This window comes from Dasypus novemcinctus, chromosome 13 (genome assembly GCF_030445035.2).
Source record: "Dasypus novemcinctus isolate mDasNov1 chromosome 13, mDasNov1.1.hap2, whole genome shotgun sequence".
Taxonomy (NCBI): Eukaryota; Metazoa; Chordata; class Mammalia; order Cingulata; family Dasypodidae; genus Dasypus; species Dasypus novemcinctus.
In genome coordinates, this window is record NC_080685.1 from 52724506 (window position 1) to 52741670 (window position 17165).

The 17165-nt window shown below is 39.2% G+C and overlaps 2 pseudogenes; one reads left to right on the forward strand and one right to left on the reverse strand.

Annotated features, from left to right (window-relative positions):
• Positions 1–14848: 14848 nt before the first annotated feature.
• LOC101430167 (large ribosomal subunit protein uL30m pseudogene) lies at positions 14849–15333 on the forward strand (annotated as a pseudogene).
• An 832-nt stretch (positions 15334–16165) lies between these two features.
• Positions 16166–16935, reverse strand: LOC131280807 (protein FAM210A pseudogene; annotated as a pseudogene).
• Between the last annotated feature and the right edge of the window lie 230 nt (positions 16936–17165).

The window sequence follows — 17165 nt, forward strand, 5'->3', positions numbered from 1 at the left end:
CTGTTCCAGGTGCTACCTAATTAGCAGACAAACAGACACAGAAGAACAAACAGTGAATGGACTCAGAAAACAGATAGTGAGTGCAAAACAATGGGGAGTTGGGGATAAATAAATAAACCTTTAAATAAATAAATAAATAAATAAATAAATAAAGTTACATTATGGGCATTTTCCCATTTTGGAATTTTTTCAAGATATGGTATTGTTAAGACCCCAGCTTCCAGAATCAAGTTGTTTTCTGGACTCAAATCTCACCTCTACCACTTCATGAGCTACATTACTTTGAGTGAGTTATTTAACCTTTCTTTGCCATAGTTTCCTCATCTGTAAAATGGAGATGATAATGAAAATACTTACCTCAGGATTTTATTAAATGAGTTACTCCATATGAAGTATTGAGACAATACCCCACATCTAGCAAGTACTAAATGAATATTAGCTATTGCTGTTTAAAAATGTTTTAATGGTAACATAGTACTCCATTGTTTGGGGATACTATAACTTAAATAATTAATCCCTTATTACTGTTTCTAAATTTTTAATATCTCAAATAACACTGTAACATATCAACAATTTTGTACCTACATCTATGTGCATGTCTGATTATTTACTTTGTTAAGGTTCTAAAAATTATGGACCATATTGTAATTAATCAATTTTAAAAATTGTTTCTCCCTCCACACTTTCCCCATAGGAATGCACTTCCCATGAAGGCAGAGAATTTGCCTTTCTTGCTTAGTATTTTATTTTCAGGACCTAAAAGAGCCCTTGACTCATAGTGTGCACTTTCCCTCTCTCTCTCTCTCTCTCTCTCTCTCTCTTTTTTAAGGAGGTACCACAAATTGAACCCAGGACCTTGTATATGGGAAGCAGACACTCAACCACTGAGCTATATCCACTCCCCAATGAGAAATGGTTTTTTAAAAATTTTATTTTAATTTATTTTTTACTTTATTTTTTTCAATTTATCTCCTACTCCTCGCCCAGATGGTTCTCTTGTCTGTCTGCTCATTGTTTGCTCGCCTTTTCCAGAAGGCACCGGGAACTGAACCTGGGACCTTCCACATGGGAGTAGAGTGCCCAACAGCCTGAGCCACATCTGTTTCTCACTGTGACATCTGCTGGCATTATGGCATCTGGGCATTTAGGCATTTGCTCATTGCTGCAGGGTGTGGCTTCTAGCTCTTAATGCGTTGGGGTGCGGGCATCTAGCTTTTGCTGCAGCAAGTGTGGGCATCTGCTCATCTTCTTTAGGAGGCACAGGGGCCAAACCCGGGACCTCCCATGTGGTAAGTAGGTATCCAAATGGTTGAGAGAATTGTTTTTTCCCTGAAAATTGATTTTTTCATTTGTATTTTTAGGAGGTACCCAGGATCGAACCAGGGTCCTCATACATGGGAAGCTCAACCACTTTACATCTGCTCCCCAATCTTGTTTGTTGACAAGAGTATGTCAATTTTAAGAATTTTGATAGCCATTGCCAAAATAATCTCCAGAAAACAATCCTACCTGATTGTACCAGTGCCTGACTCATTACTGTCTTCCTGTTCAACAATATCATTTACATTCTCAACCTTAAGAATCTTTTATATCAGTGTCCTTTGGATGCCTTTGCTCTTCTGGTATTCTGTTTATCATACTCCACTAACCATATGCTTGCTGAAGATGGTACATAGTTAGTACTTAGTTTTATACTTCTCCTTCCCTATTTAATGTACTTTTTAAAAATATTTTTTTAAATTTATTTTTAAAAGATACATAGTTCACACAAAATATTTAATGTTCTTTGTATGGAATGAACTGCTAAGTCAGCCCTGACTATTGTGCTCATACTCATTTTCATGACTGTACTTGACTTGACTAAGGTATATTGATTGTAAGTAACAGCAACCAACTCAAGGCAATTTAAGCAAAAAATGGATATTACTTTAAGGATATACAATCATTTTATAGAATTCAAGGACAAGAATGTAATGAGAGGCTCCAGAAGGGCCTAGTAGACTCTAGAACCAAGAAATCAGGATTTGCTCTTGCTTCTCCTCTCTGCAGAGCAGCTATCTCTACTTCTTCACCTTTCTATGGCTTCTGATTTTATATGTTAAAATTCTGGCCATGCTTTGGGACAGGTCTAGCTATTTTAAATCCCAATTCAGAAATCCTGAGACAGAGAATTTGATTGACCAATTTTGATTGGCTTTGGGTCAAGCATCCAGTGCAGTCTAATCCGTCTTGCCACAAGAGAAGGAATCTTGTAGTAAAACATGGTTCCCAGGTGTCTCTTCCTGTGGAAACAGGGTCAGTTCTGAATGAAAGGGGATAAAGGGGAGTTCTTTTAAGCTGAGTAGAACCCCCAAAAGTATATGCCACATGATCTTGACCAACTCTTTTACCTATCTGAATTTATTAGCATTCCTAAACCTTATTCATCCTTAAAAGGCCAGGAAAAAATCTCAAATTTTAGAACCATAAAGATTTCTTGACTGTCCCAATTATTTTTTCATCTCTAGCCAGAGAATTTGTTTTCTGCACTGTACAATTTAGTATTGTATTAAATAGTAGCTTATTTTCTAACTGTTTTATGCAGGGATATTTTAATTCCAAAAATGGTAAAACATTTTGAAGAAGAAAGACTTCTCTCAAATTTCATTTTTATACCCCAAGGGGTGCTGATGCAAAATAACAGAAATTGGTTGGTTCCAAAAAGCGTATTTATTTGGGGTAGGAGCTTACAGATACCAGGCCATAAAACATAAGTTATTTCCCTCACCAAAGTCTATTTTCATGCATTGGAGCAAGATGGCTGCCGATGTCTGCAAGGGTTCAGGCTTCCAGGGTCTTGCTTCTCTCTGGGTTCATGGTTCCTCTCTTCCTGGGGCTTACTTCTTTTTCCATTGTGTGCTTACTTCCTGGGGCTCCAGCTTAAGGCTTCAGCCTTATAACACCACCTCTCTTTTAGGTCCTAGCTTAAATGTCTCTATCTTTTCCTGACCACTTTCTCTATTTCTTTTTTTTTTTTCCCTCTTCTCTTGCCCCTCCCCAGTTGTCTGTCCTCTGTGTCCATTTGCTGCGCGTTCTTTTTTTGTCTGCTTCTGTTGTTGTCAGCGGCATGGGAATCTGTGTTTTTTTTGTTGCGTCATCTTGCTGCGTCAGCACTCCGTGTGTGCGGCGCCACTCCTGGGCAGGCTGCACTTTCTTTCACGCTAGCCAGCTCTCTCTATGGGGCGCACTCCTTGCGCGTGGGGCTCCCCTACGCGGGGGACACCTCTGCGTGGCAAGGCACTCCTTGCACGCATCAGCACTGTACATGGGCCAACTCCACACGGGTCAAGGAGGCCCGGGGTTTGAACCGCAGACCTCCCATGTAGTAGACGGACGCCCTAACCACTGGGCCAAGTCCACCACCCATTTCCACTTTTATAGACAGGGAAGGAATTATCACTATTTTTGAAGCCTGAAAATTGAGATTTGCAGAGATTAAGTAAATTGCCTCAGGTCACATAATTAGTTAAAGAATGGGGGAGGAAGGTGTAAGGTGTTCTCCAAGTCTAGCCTTTTGGTTCCTGGCCCAGGCTTATTCCACTATCCTAAGTCATTTCTCTCACAAGTACTAGGAGCTACAGTGACATTTCCTGGTAAACCTAATAGAGACCTGTAAATAAGTAATGAAAATAATTTTATAAACAGAATCAGTCAATCTGTACAATCTGTAATTGTGTAAGCATCTGAGTGATCTCACCAATATTCACAACATCTCAAACCTATTTTCTTTGGTTTATGGCTTATTCCAGTTTTGGAACATTTGATATACATTCTTTAAACTATTTTTAAATTTTTCTTTTCTATCTGGTTGTGTTATCCTCTTTTTGGTGCATCGCTTGGCAGTGCAGGAGGATGCACCTCACTGCACAGATCTAGGACACCTTTTTTCTTTCTTTTTTTTTTTTACCAGGAGGTCTCAGGGACGGAACCCAGGTCTTCCATATGGTAAACGGGAGCTCAATTGCTTTAGCCACAGTCGCTTCCCTGATATGCTTTTGAAAATCATGACTATGCAGTTCAGAAAGATGTTTCTCTGAATTATTTATTTTGCGTGCAGTAGACATGCCAGTTTTATGTTAAAGGAAAAAAAGGTTTTGTTTTGTTTTGTTTTTAAAAAAAAAAAAAGGCTGCTAGGGCCCAGGTATGCCTGGCAGCCAAATCGAGTCATTTATTTTTTTCCTGTGGACCAATTAATTTTGCCCAGATTCCAATTCTCTTTAGTATTTGCAGCTGTCTCTCAGATGTGTGCCTTTCATTTAAAACATTAAGCCCTGTACTCTGCCCAGCTCCTTCACACTATCTGACAAAAGTCTTTTGATTATTTTCAGTAAATGTGAGATACTATTTAAGAAAAAAACTAACTTGGTCACCTGGTGCCCTCTGCTGAAGCAGTCATAGTATAACAACAATTTCCTCTAAGAAATTCATTTATTGAATGCTCTCAGAATATGGGTCTCCAAATTGTGGCAATTTTCCAACAAACCTTTCATTTTCAAATATATTATATTAATTATATTTATATTTATTATAATATTTGTTATTTTTATTATATTTGTATTACCAGTACCTAACCCAGTGACTAATTTAGAGGGCACTCGATAAATGTTTCACGAATTAATTTACATGTACTTTGATTTATTCTAGTAGAGCTCATGTGACACCCTTCTGTGGCATTCTTTTGTAATGTAATGTCATTATTTAGTAGTTTCCATCGGTCCTTAGTGATTTTCTCTTGGTTCTTTCTATTTTTATAGCCCTCCCTTGAGACTTAGCAGTTGTAGTGATTCCAAATCTTTCTCAGCTCCCACTCACCAGATTATTTTTGGTGTTGTTGAAAATACACTGGAGGTTTGCAAGAACTTGAGTTTTTGAGTGAGACAGTTTAAATCCAGGCTTTACCACTACCTTGAACAAATTACTCATCCTTTAAAAGGTTTTTCCATGTATAGAATGGGGAAATAGTCACACCTGACTTATGGGGTCGTTGTGAATATTCAAATAATACAAAGTAACTAAAGGGCTCAGCACAAGCTTGTCACTTAGCAGCTGCTCAATTTTTGTTAGCTAATTATTGTTTTTGTTATATTATAGCTCAAGTGAGTTTGTCTTGAACATCGAATACACCTGCTGAGTGAATGCTTTGGAGGACCACTCTGATTGCTGCTATCCTTGACAGTATTTGCAGAATGTATTTGTTTAATAAAAATTTCTTCCTAGGAGGGAAATTTCTGAAGAAGATCCCCATATTTTAGAATTCTTTTTAATGTCTCATGTTCTAATACTTCTTAGCCCAAAGGATTTGCCCTGGATTTTCATCCTTTCAGGTCTTTCAATTTAATTTAACTTTAACCAAAGAAAAAATCTTCAACTTTTTGGTTTTTAAATTTAATGTAACTTTTATTACATTAATACATATACATAGTTTTAAAAGCCAAATAACATTGTAAGATTTGTAATGAAAAACACAATCCTTAGTCCCATTTCTTCCCCATCACTGTCTCCTACTGATCCACTCCCTAGGAGTCACTGCCTTCAAATCTTTGGGCAGGTTCCTCTGGTATTTATACTCATATTTCTAAATAATATACTTATATTGCTATTTGTTGATATTTCAATTTTAGATATTACCTATTTGCTACTACTTATCATCCCCACACTCATAGGCACATATATACTTATACATTTCCTCTTCCATCCCTTCAACTAGTCAAAATATTAGATGAGTACTCAGTGTTTGCTATTATGGTTTTTCTATACAATATTATTCATGGCTGAACTAAGTATGAAGACCTAGATTCCCTTTTTGATACTATTTTTATTCTACTCTATAGTTAATATTTGCCTTGTTCCTTTTCTTGGTTTACTATGACAAATTACTCTCCCAACTTTGGGGAAGAATTATAAAAATCCTTTCAGAACATCAAACATATTAGGTAATCCACTGAATTCCTTTCTCCTCCCTTCCTCCCTTCCTTCCTTTCTTCCTTCCTTCTTTATTTTATTTTTAAATTTTATTCACTCTCTAATTCTCCAATGTTATGTTCCAATCTGGATTCCACTACAGAGCAGGTTTCCAGGACTTTGCTTCATCTTTAAGTTGAGAAATCCTTTTGCCCCTGTGCTTTACTGATCCAGTTTCATGTATCCTGTATCTTCCCCTTCGATACATATTTGCCCTCTCTGAGCTCCCCAGACTCCCTCTCCTTTTTCCACTCTGTTAAGAGCTTTTCCTGAAGACTGACCAAAATTGTTCTCTTTGACCTTAGGTTGTATTTGGCCAACAGGAGTCCCAGCAATAGATCTGAGGGAGGAAGACAGTGAAAATGGAGTCTTTATTCCCCTTCCTTCCTCTATCTGAAGCACAGCTCCTGTCAGGTAATCCTCTTGATATAACTCTGTTTCTGGGGTCCAGTAACCAGTCACCAGGTGTCACTAGACCCAGAGTGTTGCACTCTTATTGCTTCCCTAAATCATGTCCATACCTCTGTAAGCAGTTCCTTTATCAAACTCTCTTCAATTACCCAGTTGGAGTGTGCCATCTGGATCCTTCTTGAGCATTTTATTCCCTTCATTGGGTGGAACATGTCCTCCAGTAGCTTCTTGAGAAAGGATGCAGGGGAAGTAATTTTTTTTATACCTTGCATATTTAAAAATATCTTAGTGGGAAGCAGTTGTGGCTCAACTGATAGAGCATCCACCTACCATATGGAGGGTACATGGTTAGATACCCAGGGCCTCTTGACCCACGTGGTGAGCTGGCCCACGTACAGTGCTGCTGTGTGCAACTTCGGAGTGCCGTGCCATGCAAGTGTGTCCCCCGCATAGGGATGCCCCACGCGCAAGGAGTGCACCCTGCAAGGAGAACCACCCCGCATAAAAAAGCGCAGCCCGCCCAGGAGTGGCGCCACACACATGGAGAGCTGACACAGCAAGATGATGCAACAAAAAAAGCAACACAGTTTCCTGGTGTCACATGACAAGAATGCAAGCAGACACAGAAGAACATACAGCAAATGGACACAGAGAGCAGACAAAGGGGGGGAGGGAAGGGCAGAGAAATAAATAAAAGAAATCTTTTAAAAAAAAACTTAGTTTTACCCTTATTCATGACTGATAGTTTGGTGGGGATAGAATTTTAAGTTAGAAATAATATTCCTTCATACTGTTTTCAGTGGTTTTTAGCTTCAAGCATTGCTGCTGAGAAGTCTGAAGACATTTTGATTCCTTACACTTTGCGTGTGACACTGTTTATTCCTGAAAGCCTTTGAGATCTTTTCTTCATCAGAAATTTGACAATGATATGCCTTGGAGTGGGCCTTTTTCATTTGTTGTGCTGGAAACTCAATGGGCTCATTCAGTCTGAAAATTTATCCTTCAGCTATAGGAAATTTTGTTGTATATTTCATGAACATTTCCTTCCATGCTTTTTTCTTTTCCTTCTAAATCCATTATTTGGGTGGTGGGGTTCAACTGACCTTATACTTTTCTTACTTCTTCCTTTCATTTTCCTTCAGTTTATCTTTTGCTCTACTTTCTGGGAGATTTCCTCAACTGTAATCCCAACTCTTTTACTTATTTAATTTTATATTTTCAATTTCCAAAAGCACTTTCTTGTTCTCCCAATGTAATATCCTTTCTAAAAATTGCTTTACCATCTTATTTCATAGGTGCTATCTGTTCTTTTGTCTATATGGGGATGTTAAATTTAGGCTTTGATTTTGTTTTCATGGTCATTTTTTTTTTTCCCTGTTACCTACTTGGGTCAGTTTTCTTCAAGTTCCTTTTTAGTGTTTTTTTTGTTTTGTTTCATTTTGTTTTTTTGTCTCTCCCGTGTTAGAGACTTTCCTCAAATGTCTGATAATTCTTGGCTCTCCATTTGTATTTAAGAGTTAGGCACTAAAATGCTTATCAGAATATCTGTGTGCTTGGAGCTTGTCAAACTGGTGGGCCACACTGTAGGGATATCAGACATGGTTCAAATAGCTGGTTAATTTACTTGGAAAGAAATTGTCTAATGCAGTTTAGATGTCTGTCCATGATGATATAAAATGCTTGCACCAGAAATGTAAATCAACATACTGCTTCCTTCATTGAAAAAGTCTTGCTATGGGGGAGAGAGGTTGATTGAACTAAACAGTGCATTTAGTGACACAGTTGATTTACATTCTGGCACCAGCACCTTATTTTGTTGCAGACTGGTAAACAGGCACTAGTCTGTGGCCCACACATTAAGTAATACTACTTTAATCTCTCTTTAAGGAAAGAAACTCTGGGTGCCAGCATTCTTGTTGCCCAGTGGGACATGGGGGCTTGCGGTGGGTTGAACTGTGTTCCCCCAAAATATATGTTTAACTCCTCATCCTTGGTACCCATGAATGTGACTGTATTTGGAAATAGGGTCTTTGCAGATGTAATCAACTTAAGATGAGTTCACACCGGATAAGGGTGGACCCTAAATCCAATATGACTGATGTCCTTATAAGAAGAGGGAAATTTGAACAATGAGACACACAAAGAGAAGACTGCCAAGTGAAGACAGAGGCAGAGATTGGAATTATGCTGCCATAAGCAAAGGAATATCTGAGACTACCAGAAGCTGGAAGAGGTGAGTAAATTAGTTATTTGAAGCACCTGACTTGTGTTACTTTGTTATAGTAGTCCTAGGAAACTTAATACAATCCTAAAAGCTTACTTATAATAAGCAAATTTTCACTTGTTCCACCTGTTTTCAGTAGATTCCTCGCATCTTCAGCTATGCCTGATGTCTCTGAGTTCACCTTTGCTCTGGTTCAAACTTTCCAGACAGTAAACCTCCAATCTACTGGTTGGTTCTCAAATTCTGACATGCACCAGAATGTGCAGGACTTGTTAAAATACAGGTTGCTGTTCCCCGCCACCAAAGTTTCTGATTCACTGGGTCTGGAACTTGCCTCGAGATTTGGCATTTCTAATAAGATTCTAGGTAATGCTGATGGTACTGGTCCAGAGACCACATTTCGAGAATAACTGGTTGAGACTCTATGAGAGTGAAAGAAATTATCTGGAAATTACCTTTCTTTTTATAATCCAACCAATCCTTGTATGTTTAACATCACATTTACCCCTCCTTCAGAGATATATTTGCCAGCAATTTATGATCCATTCCAGGGCTCTGCAGCAAAGTTAAACGTTCTTCCTGTTGGATTTACTCCTACCCCATTCACCATCCTCATGTGTTAAGGCTTAGATTTTAGCTTTCTTAAGTCACCAAAGTCAGTTATCACTAGTCCACCCACTCCCAACTTCCAAAATTTTGTTGATATTTCTTAACCACTGTAGTCTTCTCTTGAACACTTAGCCCTTCTGAGTTTATCCCCAATTTTGGCATTTTGGTTGCAGAAACAAAATGAACACTTGCTTCAAACTGCTATATTTAATGGGAAGTAAAAAAAAAATGAAGGAAAGTATGAAGAAGAAAATAACTATCCATACCCTACCATTCAGAAATAATTATCCTTAACATTAGATGAACATCTTCCCATGAAGGAGAGGAAAAAATGTTCTTACTTTTATAAGTGCTTTTTAAAAATAAAAACTATTAACTTTAATACTTAATTTAAATGAAAAAATTTAAATAAAACAGAAAAAATTACTTAATTGCAAGTAAATATTCTCCCCTGAAGAGATTTAAAGTCCTTGATCAAAGGTACCTAGTGAAGAAAAGTCATTGTGAAAGAAATGAAGAGATCTGAGTCATTTTTAACTTAAAATTTTCAGTTTATACATTATGAATTGACATGCTGATATAATAAATGAGGACTCTCATTATCACTTCTGCATTCTCTTCCATTTTGGGATGTACTTTGACTCTAAATGTCAATTCAGATCTAATAAATGAGGACTTTCACTATTATTGTCACTTCTGCATTCTCTTCCATTTCTGGTTGTACCTTGAAGCTATACATCAATTTGGGGAGGACCGATATTAAGATTGGTGCAAAGTAATGTAATTGCGGATTTGCATTGTTGAAACTTGCCATTTGGCATTGGCATACATTCTTAAATAAATGTAGTTTTGTTATACATCATTTTAATATGCATTTATCACTTTATGGTTTTTTACTAATTACTTATTACTATTTATTTGATATTTATTTTAAACTATGGAAATGATGTTAGACAAAAAGCAAATTCGAGCAATTTTCTTATTTGAGTTCAAATGGGTGGTAAAACAGTGGAAACAACTCACAACATCAGCGCATTTGGCTCAGGAGCTGCTAACGAATGTACAGTGCAGTGGTGGTTCAAGAAGTTTTGCAAAGACTACAAAAGCCTTGAAGACGAGGAGCATAGTGGTCGGCCATTGGAAGTTGACAATGACCAATTGAGAGCAGTCATCGAATCTGACCCTCTTAAACTACTTGAGAAATTGCTGGACGAACCGTTCTATGTTCGTTCGGCATTTAAAGCAAACTGGAAAGGTGAAAAAGCTCGGTAAGTGTGCCTCATAAGCTGACTGAAAAATTTTAAAAAATTGTCATTTTGAAGTGTGTCTTCTCTTATTCTACACAACAACAAAACTTTCATTTCTTGACTGGATTGTGACGTGCAACCAAAAGTGGATTTTACGTGACAGCCGGTGATGACCAGCTCAGTAGTTGGACTAAGAAGCTCTAAAGCACTTCCCAAAGCCAAACTTGCACCAAAACAAGGTCATGGCCACTGTTAGGTGGTCTGCTGCCAGTCTGATCCACTACAGCTTTCTGAATCCCAGAGAAACCATTACCTCTGATAAGTATGCTCAGCAAATCAATGAGGTACACCAAAAACTGCAACACCTACAGCCATCATTGGTCAACAGAAAGGGCCTAGTTCTTCTCCATGACAATGCCCCACAGCACGTAGCACAACTAACGCTTCAAAAGTTGAACGAATTGGGCTACAAAATTTTGTTTTGTTTTTTTAAGATTTATTTTATTTATTTCTCTCCCCTTCCCCCCCACCCCCCAGTTTTCTGTTCTCTGTATCCATTTGCTATGTGTTCTTCTTTGTCTGCTTCTGTTGTTGTCAGCGGCACGGGAATGTTTTAGTTGCGTCATCTTGTTATGTCAGCTCTCCGTGTGTGCAGCGCCATTCCTGGGTAGGCTACACTTTCTTTTGTGCTGGGCGGCTCTCCTTATGGGGCGACTCCTTGCGTGGGGGGCTCCCCTACACGGGGGGCACCCCTGCGTGGCAGGGCATTCCTTGTGTGCATCAGCACTGTGTGTGGGCCAGCTCCACACAGGTCAAGGAGGCCCGGGGTTTGAACCGCAGACCTCCCATGTGGTAGACGGAAGCCCTATCCACTGGGCCAACTTTGCCTCCCTGGGCTACAAAGTTTTGCCTCATCCGCCACATTCACATGATCTCTCCCCAACCAACTACCACTTCTTCAAGTATCTTCACAACTTTTTGCAGGGAAAACACTTTCATAACCAGCAGGATGCAGATAATGCCTTCCAAGAGTTTGTTGAGTCCCGAATCCCAGATTTTTATGCTACAGGAATGAAAAACCTTATTTCTCATTGGCAAAAATGTGTTGATTGTAAATGGTTCCTATTTTGATTAATAAAGATGTGTTTGAGCCTAGTTATAATGATTTAAGATTTATGGTCTAAAACTGCAATTCCTTTTGTTATTTATTTATTTATTTAACTTTTTTTAAATATTTATTTTATTTATCTCCTTCCTCCACCCCCGTGTGTGCTCTCTGTGTTCATTCACTGTGTGTTCTTCTGTGTCTGCTTGCATTCTTGTCATGCGGCACCCAGAAACTGTGTCGCTTTTTTTGTTGTGTTATCTTGCTACATCTGCTCTGTGTGTGTGTGGCACCACTCCTGGGCAGGCTACGCTTTTTTCTAGCGGGATGGCTCTCCTTGCACATGGGGCACCCGTATGTGGGGGACACCCCTGTGTGGCACAGCACTCCTTGCACATGGCAGCACTGCACATGGTCCAACTCACCACACAGGTCAGGAGGCCTGGGTATCGAACCCTGGACCCTCCACATGGTAGGCAGATGCTCTATCAGATGAGCCATAACCGCTTCCCTGCAATTCCTTTTGTAAGAACCAAATCTCTTAACATTGTATTGTGAGACTTCCAACCCATGAACATTGTAAATCAGTCCATTTGTTTCGGTCTTGTAAAATTTCTCTTAGCAATATTTTGTATTTTTCAGTGTAGAGGTCTTATACACCTTTTGCCAAAAGCGTTCCGAAGTCATTAATAATTTGTTGTAGTAGTTGTTGTTTTTAGAAGGTACCAGGGATTGAACCCAGGATCTCCTACATGGGAAGCAGGTACTCACCCACTGAGCTACATCCACTCCCCAATGAGAGTTGGGTTCTTTGCTTTGTTTTGTTTGTTTGTTTGTTTGTTTGTTTTTTAGGAGGTACTGGGGATCCAAACCAGGACTTCGTTTGTGGGAAGCAGGCACTCAAACCACTAGCTACATCCTCCAACATTAATTTTTAAAATATATATCTATAGTTTATTGTCACTGGAATAAGGGTGCTGATAGGGGAGGGGAGGTGAAAATCACAGTAACCCCTGACCTCTGATCTCAGAGCCTCAGCTGAGTGTGAACAGGTGGACTGCGGGTCCATATACAGAGAGGGGCCTCTGCCCTGCTATAGTGGCAGTTGGCACAGGGCCCTGGAGCCTGGCCACCCTGGTCCACCCTGAGATGGGGAGCAGCCATCACTCTTGCACTGGTTTCACCTGCTTGGCAGCCTCTAGCTGGCAAAGCAGCTCATCCCACTGCACAGACTGGAGAGAAACGTTGTAATCTTGCCGTATTCCTCCAGGAGAACCTTGGACTCCTCAGTGATCTCCACACACTGATCCTGCAGCTGGATGTAGATCTGGGCCAAGCGCTGCAGGTGAGCGGCATGCTCAGGAACCATCTTTTTGTACAGAATTTTCACCCTCTCTGTCTTGCTGGCAATGTTCCCCAAAGCCACTTGTACTTTGACCAGGCCATCATTCACCTTCCATGTGCCGCGCGCCACGCCCGGCTAGTACATCCCCCGCCCGAACTCCTCGACAGGGGCCTGTGGCCTGGGCGTAGGTCGCAGCCGCCAAGGCCATCACTGCCCCGCCCCAGCCGGGACACAGTCAGAGGGTGGGACATCCGTCCAAAAGGTTAATCGGTTTTGATGGTACTGTAAATGGTGGGTTTTTTAATTTAAAATTTTGTTACTAGAATGTAGAAATACTGTTGATTTTTGTATATTGATCTTTTATCTTTCAACTTTAATGAACAAATTATCTGTTCTAGTAACTTTTGTGGATTCTTTAGAATTTTCCTCCTGAAGAATTATATAGGCAGTCTAACCTCTTCCTTTCCAATATAGATACCTTTTATTTATGTTCTTGCTTTAATAGACTAACTAGAATCTCTAGAACAATACTGTATAAAAGTGGTAGAAACCACTTTTGTGCTAATCTCAAGGAAAGCACTTAATAGCTGTAAGGTTTTTACAAATGTCCTTTATAAGCTTAAGGGAGTTCCTGTCTAGTTGTTTACTGAGAGTTTTAAAATCAGGAATGGATATCAGATTTTGTCAAATACTCTTTCTGCGTCTGAGATGATTATATAGTGTTTTTAAAAAATTATTCCCATAATATGATGAATTAATAGATTGATTTTCAAATGTTAAACCAATCTTGTCTTGGGCATTATGTATTATCCTTTTTGTATATTGTTGTATTCAACTTGCTAACATTTTGTTAAGAATTTTTGTGTCAATATTCATGACAGATATTGGTTCTTAGTTTTCTTATATCATCATCATCAGGTTTGGTGTCAGAGTAAAGTCAATTTCATGGAATGAGTTGAAAAGTAGTCTAATCTTTACAATTTTTTTGGAAGAGTTTTCAAAGACATAGTATTGTATCTTCTTTAAATTTTTGGTAGAATTCACCAAAGAAGCCATATGGGCCTACAGATAACAATTTATTTAATATTCAGGTTATCTAGTTCTTTTTTTCAGGTAAAAATCATTTCCAAACAGTCAATTTTTTCATTAACATATAACCAATACATCTTTTTAAAAAAAGATCTATTTATTTATTTCTCTCCCCTTCCCCCCTCCCCTCTAGTTGTTTGCTCTCTGTGTCCATTCGCTGTATGTTCTTCTGTGACCACCTCTATCCTTATCAGCAGCACCGGGAATCTGTGTTTGTTTTTGTTAGGTCATCTTGTTACGTCAGCTCTCCGTGTGTGCGGCACCATTCTTGGTCAGGCTGCACTTTCTTTCGCACTGGGCGGCTCTCCTTATGGGCTGTGCTCCTTGCGTGTGGGGCTCCCCTACGCGGGGGACACCCCTGCGTGGCAGGGCACTCCTTGCGTGCATTAGCACTGCGCGTGGGCCAGCTCTGCATGGGTCAAGGAGGCCGGGAGTTTGAACCGTGGACCTCTCATGTGGTAGGCAGACGCCCTATCCATTGGGCCAAGTCTGCCTCCCACCAATTCATCTTATTTACAAACATATGTCTCAATTTTAATTCCACTTTCTTCATATAAAGTCTGTATTTTCTCTGGGGTCATTCAGGCTGAGGCATGTCAACTGAAAAACTTAGCTTCTCGACCCCTTCAGCTGTGGGCTCTGGAGGTACAAGGGATAAATCCTGGGACCTCGTAGTTGGGAAGCAGGCACTCAACCACATCATGTGAGCTGATCCACTCCGCTAGGAGGAGAAACCTGTCCATTTCTAAGACGTGTTTGACTCATTTGGTTTATCTTCTACATCTCACAATCTCTAAAGAAGAGAATCACCAAACTGAATGGCAGGGATTTTGTGCTCCATAGTTCAGAGACCCCCAGACAATCTACAGACTTTGACAAAAGAGGTGGAGGCCCTTATTTGTACAGACTGGATTCGTCACAAATTTACCAGGTCAAGAATTCCAGATAAAGTATTTCAGATTTCACCTGCAGATCATGAAAAATATGGTGAGGATCCAGAACACCCTCATAAACTGCATGTTGTTACCAGAATAAAAAGTATAAAAGGCCGTCCATATTGGGAAAAAGAGATAATAAAGATGCTTGGATTAGAAAAGGCACATACTCCTCGATTCACAAGAATATCCCTTCAGTGAATGCAAAACTGAAAGTGGTTAAACATTTGATAAGAATCCAGCCACTGAAATTGCCACAAGGACTTCCAGCTGAGGAAGACATATCTAACACATACCTCAAGATCACTGGGGAATTGGTAGTACGGTAGAACCTAAAACCTGTGAAGCAGGAAGCAATTAAGTCCTAATGCCAGAGCAGTTTCAGATTAAAAAAAAATAGACAATTGTTTTTTATTTAAAGATGGCAAGAACTATTTTCACTATAATATATTTTAAATAACAGCCATTTTCACTGACTAAAAATGATATCATTCTTCCTTACTTACAGACTTGGAGGCTTTAGTGCTATATTAAAGCACTATTTAATTCTCTCCCCTTTTCCCTAGTAGTTTCACTCCAAAGTGGGTAAGAATGGCAGTTTTTTGAACATCTAAGTTCAGGTCCAATGCCACTGTAGGCAACTGTCATTAAATTTAAAATAAATAAATAAATAAAGTCTATATTTTATCTGGTATGTAACTGTTGTATGCTGTTTCTATAGAAAGACTATTTAAATACCCTCTTTTTCACAGGCAGCTTTGATAACAATTTGTCTCCACATTGAGAACTGAATACGAATAAAAACTTAATGATCAACATAATGATTAAAAACCAGTATTAATATCCTGTCTTCTACAGACCATGTCAGTTATTTGAGTCTGTGTCTTAGCGACTAAATGTAAAGTTAGGATGATTCAGAAAACCTTGGAAAAGAACTCTAACTTATAAGAGAGTGATCATTGCTTAATCTTGGTGTTGATATGAAATTCTTACATTGGGTTCATTTTTTCCTTTCAAAAGCACTAATTTTTCTGGTGATATTTAACTTTAAAAAAGGTATCTTGGTTCTTTAATCCTCAGTGGACTGGTATTTTTAGGCAACCAAAAAAAAAAAAAAACATAATCAGGAGATATATCTTTTATCATGGTCTCCAAAAGTTAAATTGCATGAATTTTCAGTAATCTTTTATATAAGGGGTCCTATTCCAGTTTTTTCTTAAAAGAAATTTTTTCTTTGGTTTCTTGTGACTTTTCAGTGAGTCCAGCTTTGGCTTTTCCATTTTCTCAGTGATAAGCTCCTTTGTCTCTTCCATACTGCCCTGTAGGTACTCCTTAATTGGGGGAAGCGTTGACATGTAGCCACGACAATGCCAATATTTCACAGCAAGGGATGTTTCTTCCAGAGTCAGTGTGCCAGGAAGGGGTGGCAATCTAAACAAGGTATATACCATGAGTGCATTTCAACTCTGGGCATTTTTCAGAATGTTCTCTATGTTGTCAGGTAACCTGATTAGTTTCAGTATAGGAACATCATTCACTCCTTTTATGGCTACATAATAAAGTGCTCTAAACCAAACACCAGAAGTTATTAGGGGTACTGGAATCAAAACTTTTCCCTATTGCCTAAATATTTTCTTAAATGTTTGATACAAACTAATAGATTGGTCTTATAAAGGATCAGATTCTTCCTTCTTTCCTGCAAGAGTTCCTTGGGATTTAGCACTAGATGATACAACTCTCCTGGATGAAATATCTTGCTCCCACTGTTTATGATGAAGGATCCCAAGTTGCGGTGAACAGGCATCAAATGGTTTCTTTTCCTTTGCAACACACTGGGCAGCAGGTAAGTGCAGCCATTGTTTTTGAGGGTTCTGTACCAGAACTACTTTGGATTCAGCATTATACAAAAGTAATAATCCCTTTATGCTGTGATAGTTTCCAAAAGGGCCAGCTTTATATAAGTCCAGCATGTCCTATGTGTCAGTCAAATTACCTAGTGCATTCCATTGCATTTTGAAAAGTGGTGATTGATGGATTTCAGCTTCTACAGACTCAGCAGCCCTGGGACTGTGCAGGCCAGATGACAGTTCCTCCATGCACAATCACAGTGGTCAATGGGTTCTATCTCCTGCCTCCTGCCAGGACCTGGCCATGCAAGGCTGGGAGTCACAGCCCTTAGGCTTGGCCTTATCTATTTCTT